The sequence below is a fragment of the Lissotriton vulgaris genome, chromosome 1_1, assembly GCF_964263255.1.
Source record: "Lissotriton vulgaris chromosome 1_1, aLisVul1.2, whole genome shotgun sequence".
Lineage (NCBI taxonomy): Eukaryota > Metazoa > Chordata > Amphibia > Caudata > Salamandridae > Lissotriton > Lissotriton vulgaris.
Genome location: NC_141685.1, coordinates 2,029,215,796 through 2,029,231,511, shown reverse-complemented (window position 1 = coordinate 2,029,231,511; position 15,716 = coordinate 2,029,215,796). Strand labels below are relative to the sequence as shown.

Below are 15,716 nucleotides of genomic sequence, written 5' to 3'. Positions count from 1 at the left end.
AGGCAAGAGGGATTCAAAAAGAGGGAAAAGGGATGCAGTAAGAGGGAAGAGGTTTACAGAAAGAGGAAGAAAGGATTCGTAAGAAGCAAGAGAAGTGCAAAAGAGGCAAGAGAAGTGAAGAACGAGGGAACAGGGGTGCAGAAAGAGGCAAGAGAGTTGCAGAAAGAGGCAAGAGGGGTGCAGAAAGAAGCAAGAGAGGTGCAGAAAGAAGCAAGAGAAGCACAGAAAGAACCAACATAGGTGCAGAAAGAGGCAAGAGGGATGCAAAAAGAGGGAAAGAGGGAACAATGGTGCAGAAAGAGGCAAGAGAGATGCAGAAAGAAGCAACAGAGAAGCATAAAGGGGGAGAGGGGTATAGAAAGAGGCAAGAGGTGTGCAGAAAGAAGCAAGAGTGGTACAGAAAAAACAAAAGTACAGAAAGAAGGAACAGAGGTGCAGAAAAAGGCAAGAGGGGTTCAGAAAGAAATAATAGGGGTACAGAAAGTAGCAAGAAAGGTACAGAAAGAAGCAAAAAAGCACAGAAAGAAGCAACAGAGGTGCAGTAAGAGGCAAGATGCGGCAGAAAGAGGCAAGAGCAGTGCAGAAAGAAGGAACAGAGGAACAGAAAAAGGCAAGAGGAGTGCAGAAAGAAGAAATAGGGGTGCAGAAAGAAGCAAGAGGGGTACAGAAAGAAGCATAAGAAGTGTAGAAAGAAGCAACAGAGGCACAGAAAGAGGGAAGATGGGTGCAGTAAGAGGCAAGAAGGTTGCAGAAAGAAACAAGAGAAGTGCAGAAAAAAGCAAGAAGTACGGAAAAAAACCAACAGAGGTGCAGAAAGAGGTAAGAGAAGTGCAGAAAGGATAAAAACAGAAGTCTAGAAAGATGGAAGAGGGCTGCACAAAGAGGCAAGAGGGGTGCAGAAAGAAGCAAGAAAGGTGCAGAAAGAAGCAGGAGAAGTGGAGAAAGAAGGAACAGGGATGTCCAAAGAGGCAAGAGAGGAAAGAGGGGTACAGAAAGAGGAAGGAAGGCAGGGAAAGAAGCAAGAGAAGTCCAGAAAGAGACAAGAGAAGTGCAGAAAGAAACAAGGGAGGTGCAAAAACAGGGAACAGGGGCACAGAAAGAAGCAAGAGAGGTAAAGAAAACATCAAGAGAAGTACAGAAAGAACCAATATAGGTACAGAAAGAGGCAAGATAGGTGCACAAAGAGGCACGTGAAGAGCAGAAAGAGGCAACTAAGATGCAGAAAGGGAGAAGAGTGGTGGAGACAGAGGTGAGAGGGATGCAGAAAGAAGCAAGAGAGGTGCAGAAAAAGAAAAAAGAAGTGCAGAAAGAAGCAACAGAGGTGCAGAAAGGGGGAAGAGGGTAGATAAAGATGGGTGCAGAAAGAAACAAAAGTGCAGAAAGGAGGAACAGAGGTGAAGAACGAGGCAAAGAGGGATGCAGAAAGAGGCATGAGGGGTGAAGCAAGAGAAGTGCAGAAAGAAGCAATAAAAGTGCAGAAAGAAGCAGCAGAGGTGTGGGAAGAGGGGTGGAGAAAGGGAAGAGAGGTGTAGAATAAAGCAACATAGATGCAGAAAGGGGGAAGAGGTGCAGAAAGAAGCACGTGAGGTGCAGAAAGAAACAAAAGAAGTGCAGAAAGAAGGAACAGAGGTACAGAAAGAGGGAAGAGGGTGGCAAAAGAGGCAAGAGAGTTGCAGAAAGAAGCAACAGAGATGCAGAAATAAACAAGAGAAATGCAGAAAGAGGCAAGAGAGAGGAGCATAAAGAAACAAGAGATGTACAGAAAGAAACAAAGGAAGAGCAGACAGAAGGAACAGATGCGTAGAAAGAAGCAAAAGAGGTGCAGAAAGAAGCAACAGAGGGGCAGAAAGAAGCAAGAGAAGTGCAGAAAGAAGCAACAGAGGTACAGAAAGGGGGATGAGGGGAGGACAAGGAGGTAAGAGGGGAGCAGAGAGATGGAATAGATGCAGAAAGAGGCATGAAGAGTATAGAAAGAAAGAAGAGAGGTGCAGAAACAAGAAAAGTGCGGAAAGACGCAACAGATGTGCAGAAAGAGAGAAGAAGGGAAGAGAAAAAGACAAGAGGGGTGCAGAAAGAAGCAACAGAGATCCAGAAAGAAGTAAGAGAAATGCAGAAAGAGGCAAAAGAGGTGCAGAATGAAGCAAGAGAAGTGCAGAAAGAAACAAAAGAAGTGCAGAAAGAAGGCACAGAGTTGCAGAAAGAGTGATAGTGCTGCAGAAATAAGCAAGAGAGGTACAAAAAGAGGGAAGCGGGATGCAGAAAGAGGCATGTGGGATACAGAAAGAAGCAACAGAGATGCAGAAAGTAGCAAAAGAAGGTGTGCAGAAAGAAGCAAGAGATATTCAGAAAGGGGAAGAGGGGTAGAGAAAGAGTCAGGAGGGGTACAGAAAGAAGCACGTGGGGTGCAGAAAGAAGCATGAGGGGTGCGGAAAGAAACAAAAGAGGTGCAGAAAAAGGCAAAAGGGGTACAGCCAGAGGGAATAGGGGAACAGAACTAATCTACTGACGTTCAGCAAATAGCTAAAAACCCTGTTGTTTACCAAATCAGACTAGGCTCCTACCTTTCATCCACACGCGTTTGTCTGCAGAGCTAGGACGCCCCAGGGTAGCTACTGAGCTATACAAACAATCTTCTCATTTCATTCAGAACGAGGCACGAGGGGTGCAGAAAGAAACAAGAGAGGTACAGAGAGAAGCAAGAGAAGTTCAGACAGAAGCAATAGAGCTACAGAAAGGGGGAGCGGGGTGAAGAAAGAGGCAAGAGTGGTACAGAAAGAGGGAAGAGATGCAGAAAGAAGCAAGAGAAATGCAGAAAGAAGCAAGAGAAATGCAGAAAGAGGAAACAGCGGTTCAGAAAGAATCAAGAGAGGTACAGAGAGAAGCAGGAGAAGTGCAATAAGGGGAAATAGGGGTGGAGAAAAAGGCAAAGAAAATGCAGAAAGGAGCAATAAAAATGCAGAAGGGACAAGAAAGGTGCAGAAAGAAGCAAGAGATATGCAGAAAGAAACAAAGTACATGCAGAAAAAAGGAGCAGATATGCATAAAGAAGCAAGAGGGGTGCAGAAAGAAGCAAGAGAAGTGCAGAAAGAAGCAACAGAGGTACACAAAGGGGGATGAGGGGTGGAGAAGGAGGTGAGAGGGGTGCAGAAAGAGGGTAGAGAGATACAGAAGGAGGCGTGAGGAATACAGAAAGAAGCAAGAGAAGTGCAGAAAGCAGCAACAGAGATGCTGAAAGAGGGAAGAGAAATGCAGAAAGAGTCAAGAGAGGCACAGAACAAAGCAACAGATGTGCCAAAAGAAACAAAGGAAGTACAGAAAGAAGGAACAGAGTTACAGTGGTGCAGAAATGGGAAAGAGAGATACAGAAAGATGGAAGAGAGATGCAGAAAGCGACATGTGGGATACAGAAAGAAGCAAGAGAGATGCAGAAAGAAGCAAGAGAAGTACAGAAAGAAGCAACAGAGGTGCAGAAAGAGAGAAGAGGGGTGGAGAAAGAGAGAAGAGGGGTGGAGAAAGAGGCAAGAGAGGTAGAGAAATAAGCTATAAATATACAGAAAGAAGCAAGAGAAGGGGTGCAGAAAAAGCAAGATATATGCAGAAAGGGGGAATAAGGGTAGCGAAAGAGGCATGAGGGGTACATAAAGAAGCGAGTGAGATGCACAAAGAAGCAAGAAAAGTACAAAAAAAGCAACAGATGTTCAGAAAGAGAGAAGAAGGGTACAGAAAGACACAAGAGAGGTACAGAATTAAGCAAGAGAAGTGCAGAAATAAGCAACAGAGGTACAGAAAGAGGGAAGAGGGTGGCAAAAGAAGCAAGAAAGATGCAGAAAGAAGCAACAGAGATGCAGAAATAAACAAGAGAAATGCAGAAAGAGGCAAGAGAGGAGCAGAAAGAAACAAGAGATGTACATAAAGAAACAAAGGAAGTGCAGAAAGAAGCAACAGAGGTGCAGAAAGAAGCAAGAGAAGTGCAGAAAGAGGCAAAAGAGGTGCAGAAAGAAGCAAGAGAAGTGCAGAAAGAAGCAACAGAGGTACAGAAAGGGGGATGAGGGGAGGACAAGTGGGTAAGAGGGGAGCAGAAAGATGGAAGAGATGCAGAAAGAGGCGTGAAGAGTATAGAAAGAACGAAGAGAGGTGCAGAAAAAAACAAGAAAAGTGCGGAAAGACGCAACAGATGTGCAGAAAGAGAGAAGAAGGGAAGAGAAAAAGGCAAGAGGGGTGCAGAAAGAAGCAACAGAGATCCAGAAAGAAGTAAGAGAAATTCAGAAAGAGGCAAAAGAGGTGCAGAAAGAAGCAAAAGAAGGTGTGCAGAAAGAAGCAAGAGATATTCAGAAAGGGGAAGAGGGGTAGAGAAAGAGTCACGAGGGGTACAGAAAGAAGCACATGGGGTGCAGAAAGAAGCACGAGGGGTGCAGAAAGAAACAAAAGAGGTGCAGAAAAAGGCAAAAGGGGTACAGCCAGAGGGAATAGGGGAACAGAAGTAATCTACTGACGTTCAGCAAACAGCTAAAAACCTTGTTGTTTACCAAATCAGACTAGGCTCCTACCTTTCATCCACACGCGTTTGTCTGCAGAGCTAGGATGCCCCAGGGTAGCTACTGCGCTATACAAATAATCTTTTCATTTCATTCAGAACGAGGCACGAGGGGTGCACAAAGAAACAAGAGAGGTACAGAGAGAAGCAAGAGAAGTTCAGACAGAAGCAATAGAGCTACAGAAAGGGGCAGTGGGGTGAAGAAAGAGGCAAGAGGGGTACAGAAAGAGGGAAGAGATGCATAAAGATGCAAGAGAAATGCAGAAAGAAGCAAGAGAAAGGCAGAAAGAGGAACGAGCGGTTCAGAAATAATCAAGAGAGGTACAGAGAGAAGCAAGTGAAGTGCGGAAAGGGGTGGAGAAAGAGGCAAAGAAAATGCAGAAAGAAGCAAGAAAAATGCAGAAGGGGGCAAGAAAGATGCTGAAAGAAGCAAGAGATGTGCAGAAAGAAACAAAGTACATTCAGAAAGAAGGAGCAGAGCTGCAGAAAGAAGCAAAAGGGGTGCAGAAAGAAGCAAGAGAAGTGCAGAAAGAAGCAACAGAGGTACACAAAGGGGGATGAGGGGTGGAGAATGAGGCGAGGGGGGTGCAGAAAGAGGGTAGAGAGATACAGAAGGAGGAGTGAGGAATACAGAAAGAAGCAAGAGAGGTGCAGAAAGAAGCAAGAGAAATGCAGAAAGAGGAAACAGCGGTTCAGAAAGAATCAAGAGAGAAGCAGGAGAAGTGCAATAAGGGGAAATAGGGGTGGAGAAAAAGGCAAAGAAAATGCAGAAAGAAGCAAGAAAAATGCAGAAGGGGGCAAGAAAGGTGCGGAAAGAAGCAAGAGATGTGCAGAAAGAAACAAAGTACATGCAGAAAGAAGGAGCAGAGATGCATAAAGAAGCAAGAGGGGTGCAGAAAGAAGCAAGAGAAGTGCAGAAAGAAGCAACAGAGGTACACAAAGGGGGATGAGGGGTGGAGAAGGAGGCGAGAGGGGTGCAGAAAGAGGGTAGAGAGATACAGAAGAAGGCGTGAGGAATACAGAAAGAAGCAAGAGAGGTGCAGAAAGAAGCAAGAGAAGTGCAGAACGCAGCAACAGAGATGCTGAAAGAGGGAAGAGAAATGCAGAAAGAGGCAAGAGAGGCACAGAACAAAGCAACAGATGTGCCAAAAGAAACAAAAGAAGTACTGAAAGAAGGAACAGAGTTACAGTGGTGAAGAAATGGGAAAGAGAGATACAGAAAGAGGGAATATAGATGCAGAAAGCGGCATGTGGGATACAGAAAGAAGCAAGAGAGATGCAGAAAGAAGCAAGAGAAGTACAGAAAGAAGCAACAGAGGTGCAGAAAGAGAGTAGAGGGGTGGAGAAAGAGAGAAGAGGGGTGGAGAAAGAGGCAAGAGAGGTACAGAAAGAAGCAACAGAGGTGCAGAAAGAAGCAAGAGAAGGGAGGCAGAAAGAAGCAAGAGATATGCAGAAAGGGGGAATAAGGGTAGAGAAAGAGGCATGGGGTACAAAAAGAAGCAATAGAGCTGCACAAAGAAGCAAGAGAAGTATACAAAGACGCATCAGAGGTTCAGAAAGAGAGAAGAGGGGGAGCAGAAAGGGGCGAAAGACATGCAGAAAGAAGCAAGAGAAATGCAGAAAGAAGCAAGAGAAATGCAGAAAGAGGCACAAGAGGTGACGAAAGAAGCAAGAGATATGCAGAAAGGGGGAAGTAAGGAGCAGAAAGAGCGAAGAGGGGTGGAGAAAGAGGCAAGAGAGGGTCAGAAAGAAGAAAGAGAAATGCAGAAAGAGGCAAGAGAGGCACAGATAGAAGCAAGAGATGTGCAGAAAAAAAACAAAAGAAGTGCAGAAAGAAGGAACAGAGGTGCAGAATGAGGGAACAGTGGTGCAGAAAGAGGGAACAGTGGTGCAGAAAGAGGCAACAGGGGTGCAGAAAGAGGGAAGAGGGATGAAGAAAGAGGCATGAGGGATATAAAAAGCAAGAGAGATGCAGAAAGAAGCAAGGGAAGTGCAGAAAGAAGCAACAGAGGTGCAAAAATAGAGAAGAGGGGTGGAGAAAGATGCAAGAGAGGTGGAGAAAGATGCAAGAGAGGTGCAGAAGGAAGCAACAGGGATTCAGAAAGAGGATAAAAGGGTGAAAAAGAGGTAAAAGGGATGCATAAAGAGGCATGAGGGGTACTGAAAGAAGCAACAGACATGCAGACCGAGGGAAGAGCGGTAAAGAATGAGGCAAGAGAGGTAAAGAAAGAAGCAACAGAGATGTAGAAATGGGGAAGATGGGTAGAGAAAGGGGCAAGAGGAGTGCAGAAATAAGCAAGAGAGGTGCAGAAAGTAACAAAAGAGGTACAGAAAGAAGGAACAGAGGTGCAGAAGAACAGAGGTGCAGAAAGCGGGATGAGGGGTAGACAAAGAGGCAAGAGGGCTGCAGAAAGAGGGAAGAGGAGTGCAGAAAAAGGGAAGAGGGATGCAGAAAAAGGAATGAGGGGTATAGAATAAAGCAAGAGAGGTGCAAGAAGAAGCAAGAAAAGCGCAGAAAGAAGCAACAGAGGTGCAGAAAGTGGCAAAAGGGTGAAGAAAGAAGCAAGAGAGGTGCAGAAAAACAAAAAAAGGAGTGCAGAAAGAATGAACAGAGGTGAAGAAAAAGGCAAGAGGAGTGCAGAAAGAGGGAAGAGGGGTGCAGAAAGAAGCATGAGAGTTGCCAAAAGAAGCAAGAGAAGTGCAGAAAGAAGCAACAGAGGTACAGAAAGGGGGATGAGGGGAGGACAAGTGGGTAAGAGGGGAGCAGAAAGATGGAAGAGATGCAGAAAGAGGCGTGAAGAGTATAGAAAGAACGAAGAGAGGTGCAGAAAAAAACAAGAAAAGTGCGGAAAGACGCAACAGATGTGCAGAAAGAGAGAAGAAGGGAAGAGAAAAAGGCAAGAGGGGTGCAGAAACAAGCAACAGAGATCCAGAAAGAAGTAAGAGAAATTCAGAAAGAGGCAAAAGAGGTGCAGAAAGAAGCAAAAGAAGGTGTGCAGAAAGAAGCAAGAGATATTCAGAAAGGGGAAGAGGGGTAGAGAAAGAGTCACGAGGGGTACAGAAAGAAGCACATGGGGTGCAGAAAGAAGCACGAGGGGTGCAGAAAGAAACAAAAGAGGTGCAGAAAAAGGCAAAAGGGGTACAGCCAGAGGGAATAGGGGAACAGAAGTAATCTACTGACGTTCAGCAAACAGCTAAAAACCTTGTTGTTTACCAAATCAGACTAGGCTCCTACCTTTCATCCACACGCGTTTGTCTGCAGAGCTAGGATGCCCCAGGGTAGCTACTGCGCTATACAAATAATCTTTTCATTTCATTCAGAACGAGGCACGAGGGGTGCACAAAGAAACAAGAGAGGTACAGAGAGAAGCAAGAGAAGTTCAGACAGAAGCAATAGAGCTACAGAAAGGGGCAGTGGGGTGAAGAAAGAGGCAAGAGGGGTACAGAAAGAGGGAAGAGATGCATAAAGATGCAAGAGAAATGCAGAAAGAAGCAAGAGAAAGGCAGAAAGAGGAAACAGCGGTTCAGAAATAATCAAGAGAGGTACAGAGAGAAGCAAGTGAAGTGCGGAAAGGGGTGGAGAAAGAGGCAAAGAAAATGCAGAAAGAAGCAAGAAAAATGCAGAAGGGGGCAAGAAAGATGCTGAAAGAAGCAAGAGATGTGCAGAAAGAAACAAAGTACATTCAGAAAGAAGGAGCAGAGCTGCAGAAAGAAGCAAAAGGGGTGCAGAAAGAAGCAAGAGAAGTGCAGAAAGAAGCAACAGAGGTACACAAAGGGGGATGAGGGGTGGAGAATGAGGCGAGGGGGGTGCAGAAAGAGGGTAGAGAGATACAGAAGGAGGAGTGAGGAATACAGAAAGAAGCAAGAGAGGTGCAGAAAGAAGCAAGAGAAATGCAGAAAGAGGAAACAGCGGTTCAGAAAGAATCAAGAGAGAAGCAGGAGAAGTGCAATAAGGGGAAATAGGGGTGGAGAAAAAGGCAAAGAAAATGCAGAAAGAAGCAAGAAAAATGCAGAAGGGGGCAAGAAAGGTGCAGAAAGAAGCAAGAGATGTGCAGAAAGAAACAAAGTACATGCAGAAAGAAGGAGCAGAGATGCATAAAGAAGCAAGAGGGGTGCAGAAAGAAGCAAGAGAAGTGCAGAAAGAAGCAACAGAGGTACACAAAGGGGGATGAGGGGTGGAGAAGGAGGCGAGAGGGGTGCAGAAAGAGGGTAGAGAGATACAGAAGAAGGCGTGAGGAATACAGAAAGAAGCAAGAGAGGTGCAGAAAGAAGCAAGAGAAGTGCAGAACGCAGCAACAGAGATGCTGAAAGAGGGAAGAGAAATGCAGAAAGAGGCAAGAGAGGCACAGAACAAAGCAACAGATGTGCCAAAAGAAACAAAAGAAGTACTGAAAGAAGGAACAGAGTTACAGTGGTGAAGAAATGGGAAAGAGAGATACAGAAAGAGGGAAGATAGATGCAGAAAGCGGCATGTGGGATACAGAAAGAAGCAAGAGGGATGCAGAAAGAAGCAAGAGAAGTACAGAAAGAAGCAACAGAGGTGCAGAAAGAGAGTAGAGGGGTGGAGAAAGAGAGAAGAGGGGTGGAGAAAGAGGCAAGAGAGGTACAGAAAGAAGCAACAGAGGTGCAGAAAGAAGCAAGAGAAGGGAGGCAGAAAGAAGCAAGAGATATGCAGAAAGGGGGAATAAGGGTAGAGAAAGAGGCATGGGGTACAAAAAGAAGCAATAGAGCTGCACAAAGAAGCAAGAGAAGTATACAAAGACGCATCAGAGGTTCAGAAAGAGAGAAGAGGGGGAGCAGAAAGGGGCGAAAGACATGCAGAAAGAAGCAAGAGAAATGCAGAAAGAAGCAAGAGAAATGCAGAAAGAGGCACAAGAGGTGACGAAAGAAGCAAGAGATATGCAGAAAGGGGGAAGTAAGGAGCAGAAAGAGCGAAGAGGGGTGGAGAAAGAGGCAAGAGAGGGTCAGAAAGAAGAAAGAGAAATGCAGAAAGAGGCAAGAGAGGCACAGATAGAAGCAAGAGATGTGCAGAAAAAAAACAAAAGTAGTGCAGAAAGAAGGAACAGAGGTGCAGAATGAGGGAACAGTGGTGCAGAAAGAGGGAACAGTGGTGCAGAAAGAGGCAACAGGGGTGCAGAAAGAGGGAAGAGGGATGAAGAAAGAGGCATGAGGGATATAAAAAGAAGCAAGAGAGATGCAGAAAGAAGCAAGGGAAGTGCAGAAAGAAGCAACAGAGGTGCAAAAATAGAGAAGAGGGGTGGAGAAAGATGCAAGAGAGGTGGAGAAAGATGCAAGAGAGGTGCAGAAGGAAGCAACAGGGATTCAGAAAGAGGATAAAAGGGTGAAAAAGAGGTAAAAGGGATGCATAAAGAGGCATGAGGGGTACTGAAAGAAGCAACAGACATGCAGACCGAGGGAAGAGCGGTAAAGAATGAGGCAAGAGAGGTAAAGAAAGAAGCAACAGAGATGTAGAAATGGGGAAGATGGGTAGAGAAAGGGGCAAGAGGAGTGCAGAAATAAGCAAGAGAGGTGCAGAAAGTAACAAAAGAGGTACAGAAAGAAGGAACAGAGGTGCAGAAGAACAGAGGTGCAGAAAGCGGGATGAGGGGTAGACAAAGAGGCAAGAGGGCTGCAGAAAGAGGGAAGAGGAGTGCAGAAAAAGGGAAGAGGGATGCAGAAAAAGGAATGAGGGGTATAGAATAAAGCAAGAGAGGTGCAAGAAGAAGCAAGAAAAGCGCAGAAAGAAGCAACAGAGGTGCAGAAAGTGGCAAAAGGGTTGCAGAAAGAAGCAAGAGAGGTGCAGAAAGAAACAAAAGCAGTGCAGAAAGAAGCAACAGAGGTGCTGAAAGGGGGAGGGGGGAGGAGAAAGAGACAAGAAGGGTGCAGAAAGAAGCAATAGCGGTGCAGAAAGAAACAAGAAGTGCAGAAAGACATAACAGTGGTGTAGAAAGAGGTAGGAGAGGTGCAGAAAGAAATAACACAGGTGCAGAAAGAGGGAAGAGGGTAGAGAAAAAGGGAAGAGCATGCAGAAAGAAGCAACAAAGATGCAGAAAGGGGGAATAGGGGTGGAGAACGGCAAGAAGGGTGAAGAAAGAAGCAAGAGAGGTGCAGAAAAACAAACAAAGGAGTGCAGAAAGAATGAACAGAGGTGAAGAAAAAGGCAAGAGGAGTGCAGAAAGAGGGAAGAGGGGTGCAGAAAGAAGCATGAGAGTTGCCAAAAGAAGTAAGAGAAGTGCAGAAAGAAGCAACAGAGGTGCAGAAAGGGGGAAGAGGGGTGGAGAAAGAGGCAAGAGGGATGTAGACAGAAGGAAGTGGGATGCTGAAAGAGGCATGAAATGTACAGAAAGAAGCAAGAGAGGTGCAGAAAGAAATGAAAAGTGCAGAAAGAAGCAACAGAGGTGCAGAAAGAGGGAAGAGGTAGAGAAAAGGGAAGAGATGTGCAGAAAGAAGCAACTTAGATGCAGAAAGGGGGAAGCGGGATACAGAAAGAGGCAAGAGAGGTACAGAAAGAAGAAAGAGAGGTACAGAAAGAATCAAGAGAAGTGCAGAAAGAAGCAATAGAGGTGCAGAAAGAGGGAAGAGGGGTGGAGAAAAAGGTAAGAGATATACAGAAAGTAGCAAAATAGATTCAGAATGGGGTGGAAAAGGAGACAAGAGGGGTGCTGAAAGAGGAAAGTGAGGTGCAGAAAGAAACAAAAGAAGTGCTGAAAGGAGGAACAGAGGTGCAGAAAAAGGCAAGAGGGGGCAGAACGAGGGAAGAGGATACAGAAAGAGGCATGTTGGGTGCAGAAAAAAGACAGAGAAGTGCAGAAAGAAGTAATAGAGGTAAAGAAAGGTGGAAGGGGTGGAGAAAGAGGCAAGAGGGGTACAAAAAGAAGCTAGACAAGTGCAGAAAGAAGCAACAGAGGTGCAGAAAGAAGGTAGGGGTGGAGAAAGAGGCAAGAGAGGTGCAGAAAGCAGCAACAGGGATGCAGAAAGCAGCAACAGAGATGCAGAAAGAAGCAATAGAAATGCACAAAGAGGCAAGAGAGGCACAGAATGAAGCATAAGATGTTCAGAAAGAAACAAAAGAAGTGCAGAAAGAAGGAACAGAGGTGCAGAAATAGGCAAGAAGGGTACAGAAAGAGGGAAGAGAAGTGCAGAAAGAGGTAAGAGGGGTACATAAAGAGGCAAGAGAGATGCACAAAAAGAGAAGAAGGGTGCGGAAAGAGACAAGAGGGGTGCAGAAAGAAGCAAGAGAGTTGCAGAAAAAAGCAAACGAAGCGCAGAAAGAAGCAACAGAGGTCCACAAAGAGCCAAGAGGGGTTGCAGAAAGAGGTAAGAGAAGTGCAGAAAGAAACAACAGAGGTCCAAAAAGAGGCAGGATTAGTGCAGAAACAGGAAGGAGAGGTGCAGAAAGCAGGAACAGGAGTGCAGAAAGAGGCAAGAGAAGTGCATAAAGGGTGAAGAATGGTGCAGAAAGAGGCAAGAAGGGTGCAGTATGAGGCAAAGGAGGTAAAAGAGAAGCAAGATTAGTGCACACAGAAGCAAGAGAAATACAGAAAGAAGCAAGAGAGGCACAGAAAGGCGCAAGATAGAAATGCAGAAATAAGCAAGAAAAGTGCAGAAAGAAGCAACTGAGGTGCAGAAAAAGAGAAGAGGGGTGGAGAAAGAGGCAAGAGAGGTGCAGAAGAAGCAACAGAGATGAAGAAGGGGGAAGAAGGGTGGAGAAAGAGGCAAGAGGGAAGAGGGATGCAGAAAGAGGCATGAGGGGTACAAAAAGAAGCAAGAAAGGTACAGAAAGAAGCAAGAGAAGTACAGAAAGAAGCAACAGAGGTGCAGACCGAGGGAAGAGCGGTGGAAAAAGAGGGAAGAGAGGTACAGTTCCTCCCACTTTTTTAGTTGGAGCGGGTTAGGGTTCTCAAAACTAGGCCCGAACATGATACATAAGCCCCTCTGGATCCTGCCAACTCCATGATATTTTTCCAAAGATTTGACCTCCCACCCTTTGGTTAATTCACTTATGCTATTCTATTCTACTGTTCTCATAAGGCTTTATACATCATTGTTATTGGTTTTATCTTTCTTATTTGTGTTGCTGCCCCCTTCTGTCATTATCGGCAGATTTAAAAATAACTCTTCAGCTGCTAGTTCTCGCTCATGTAGTGCGTCTTCGGACATTGCACCGCAGTAAAGCGCTTTAACTACAGGCGGTCGGTGCTTAAGCTCCAACAGTCTGTAACAGCACTCTAGTACCTCCCCTCCTGCTGTGTGCCAATTCACTTACCGCGTGTAGTTAGGTGATTTCGCGAGACCTCCGTCTTGCGTAAATCACCCCTGACACTGCTTGAATGTGCTTCCAAGTCAAAGCAGGGGGCCTATCCGTAAAGCTTCTTCTGAAGCAGTTTCCATGGACGGCTCGAAAGGAAATCGGTCAGCTTCCGGGTGAGGGGTCTATAAAACGGAAGGAGCCACCTTCGTGCCCAAAGCAGGTACTGAATCCAGATTTGCAGTGCTGATATTAAGAAGTTTTTATTTTAGCTTGTGCTGCCCTTGAAGCGTTTTGGCCACACTAATTATACAGGCTTTTTTAAAGAGTGAAAAACAAACCATGTGATCAGTGATGACACTAATAGTCATGGAAAATAGATTGTAGCACGTAAGTAGATAAACACATGCCATTCAAAGATAGCATACTCATTTTCTTCAGGGTAAACCATATGATGTGTACAAATACATGCTGTTAAAATATATCAGTTCATCAAATACATGTGCGAAACTATACAATCTAAAATTTTGTAACACTAATGTTGATCATAGATGTTGGGGTTTCTTTGGTACTCTTTGCCATCTAAAATTGCATTTAAAAATATAAAATATGTAATTCCAGATAAAATGTACTAATACATAATATTACTCAATGGTACTACTACTAGAAAACGAATGTAAAAAATGCATAGGCCAATATCACAAAGTAAAGTTCATATTGCACACAATTACTCTTACAGTACAGTAATCAAATTCCATGCTAAAGTGCTATTCGCGCTAAATTGCAAATTGTGCAAAATATAATAATTAAAGTATTTTTCAGGGTGTGATGTTGGGACTTAACAAAAGTAAAGTCCAGCAAGTTAAAATCTTATACTACAAGTACTTAGCAGCTGAGGAAAATATTATTGCTTCATAATAAAACGCCAAGAGGGGGACCCACAACTATCTACTGCCAAGGCCATATTGTTGAATGAAGCACAGGAAAAAATGTTGATTTATGCTAAAGTAGATGTGAAAAATTGAACTAAAAGTAGAAATAGAGATAGGGAATCAATGGGAGGCTAAGTATTGCAATGTTATCATGAATATTTATGCAAATCCGTCCAATGTTCAAACCTAAAGGGTTCTTAGAGTCCAGTTCCATTATTTATTTTGATTCCAATTTGCTGAGTGTTTTTTCCTTGGTTTCCTCCTCTTTCATTTATCTGTACAGCATCGATGACAAAATATTGAATATTACTCATATTGTTGCTCTGTACAGCCTTGAAATACCTGGCTAATGGATATGCAGGATCCGAGTTCACTATTTTTTTTTTTTTGTCCTCATCTCACCTATAAGCATATTGCAGAGTGTTACAGCCGTTGTTATGGGCCTGGGCTCCCTCTGGCTAACTGCGCTTGCTTAGGTCTCCTGACCAACTCCTTACACTGGAGTTAAGGTGTAATCATAGGACCGGGTACCTTAGGATCAGAGTTCACTATTGCACGCATTTGCTGCAAGATCCTTACATATACTTGCAACAAGGTGGTACCAACGTAGCGTAGACCACAATTGCATTGCAGCACATATATAGCATGGTCTGTTCTGTACGTTTAGTGCCCCTAGAAGCTCAATGCTTTTGGTGGAAAATGCTGTACAATTGAAGGTGGTGTTAATGCCAAATTTGCAAGCCCGACATGTGGTACATTTAAAAAAACCTCGCTTCAGTGACAACCAACGTATTTTATTCTCGACTTCGGGACTAGTTTTGACCAATTCATTACGCATGGAAAAAGCGTTGCAAACAGTGAAATTAGCCCTCTTTGGTAGCAATTGTCTGAGAGTGGCATCGTTGAGAATAATGGGCCATTGATTATTGATTATTGCCCTGATTGGTACCTTGTTTGCTGTATATGTGATAAGTCTTATTGGGGATTTACTGATCTCTAATGTGTTGGTGCATGATATTTTCTCAACAGACTCCACCTTCCTACTTGGGTTCAATAGTATGTTCCTGTCATTGCTGTTAGCTTTCTTCATGGACATATACAAATTATTATGCTTGTACCCTCTTTCCAGAAATCTATTTGGCTTCTAGCTGATGTTTGGCAAGGTCCTTCTCTGTACTGCATGCACTACGTATTCAGATAAATTCTCCGAATGGAATGCTGGTAATGGTGTGCTGAGGATGAAAGCTGTGCGCATGAAATATTGAATTTCTCGCAGTAGGATTTCTGAATACACAAATAGTAAGGAAGTAAAAAGAAATAAATGAAAGATCACATACGTACAAAAAAAATCACCAGATAAGACTTACAAGTGTCTGATATATTTAAATTCACAAAAAGGTCCCATGTGGTGAATAATAAAACCCATTTTAACAACAAAAATCATAAAAGTAAGAACACAAAGGATTGTAATACAAATAGTTTTACTTTAAATGGGCTGATGCGTGTAAATTGTCAACTTTTGGGTCTCCAAAAGGTAAACATCCATGAGACCATTTGAGGTCTATATTTGTGTAGAAGGAACATGTAGGTAATATCTGCAAGCCCAAGTACTTTAAATCTGTAAATCTAGTTTCATACTATTGAGTTTGAGATACTGCAGATAATATACATATTAAACTTGTAGGCAGTCCCCAGCTTCAGAAATTAATCATGGCAACAAATGTACCAGATAGAAGCGGCAACAAAGTCCACCATCTGTAATGTGGTGGTTGAAATCTATGTAGCCAAGATCTGGAACAAGATCCTTGCATAACACCAACACTGCTCCCATTTAGCAAACAGTTAAAGACTCACCTCTTTATAGAACACTGCATCACAGTGTACTAAGCATTCACATTTCAGCTTGCTCTCCTATTACTCGCAGACTTCAAGCCTTTTGGCTAGGTTTGCGCTACAGTAACACCATATAGAGTTGTACACACATACATATTGCATACATTTT

General features: G+C 44.0%; 1 protein-coding gene across 1 annotated transcript in view; it reads right to left on the bottom strand.

Annotated features, from left to right (window-relative positions):
* The window catches only part of DNAI7 (dynein axonemal intermediate chain 7), a 562,546-nt gene that overhangs the window by 218,651 nt on the left and 328,179 nt on the right, over window positions 1–15,716 (bottom strand). The gene's annotated exons all lie outside the window — the stretch shown is intronic.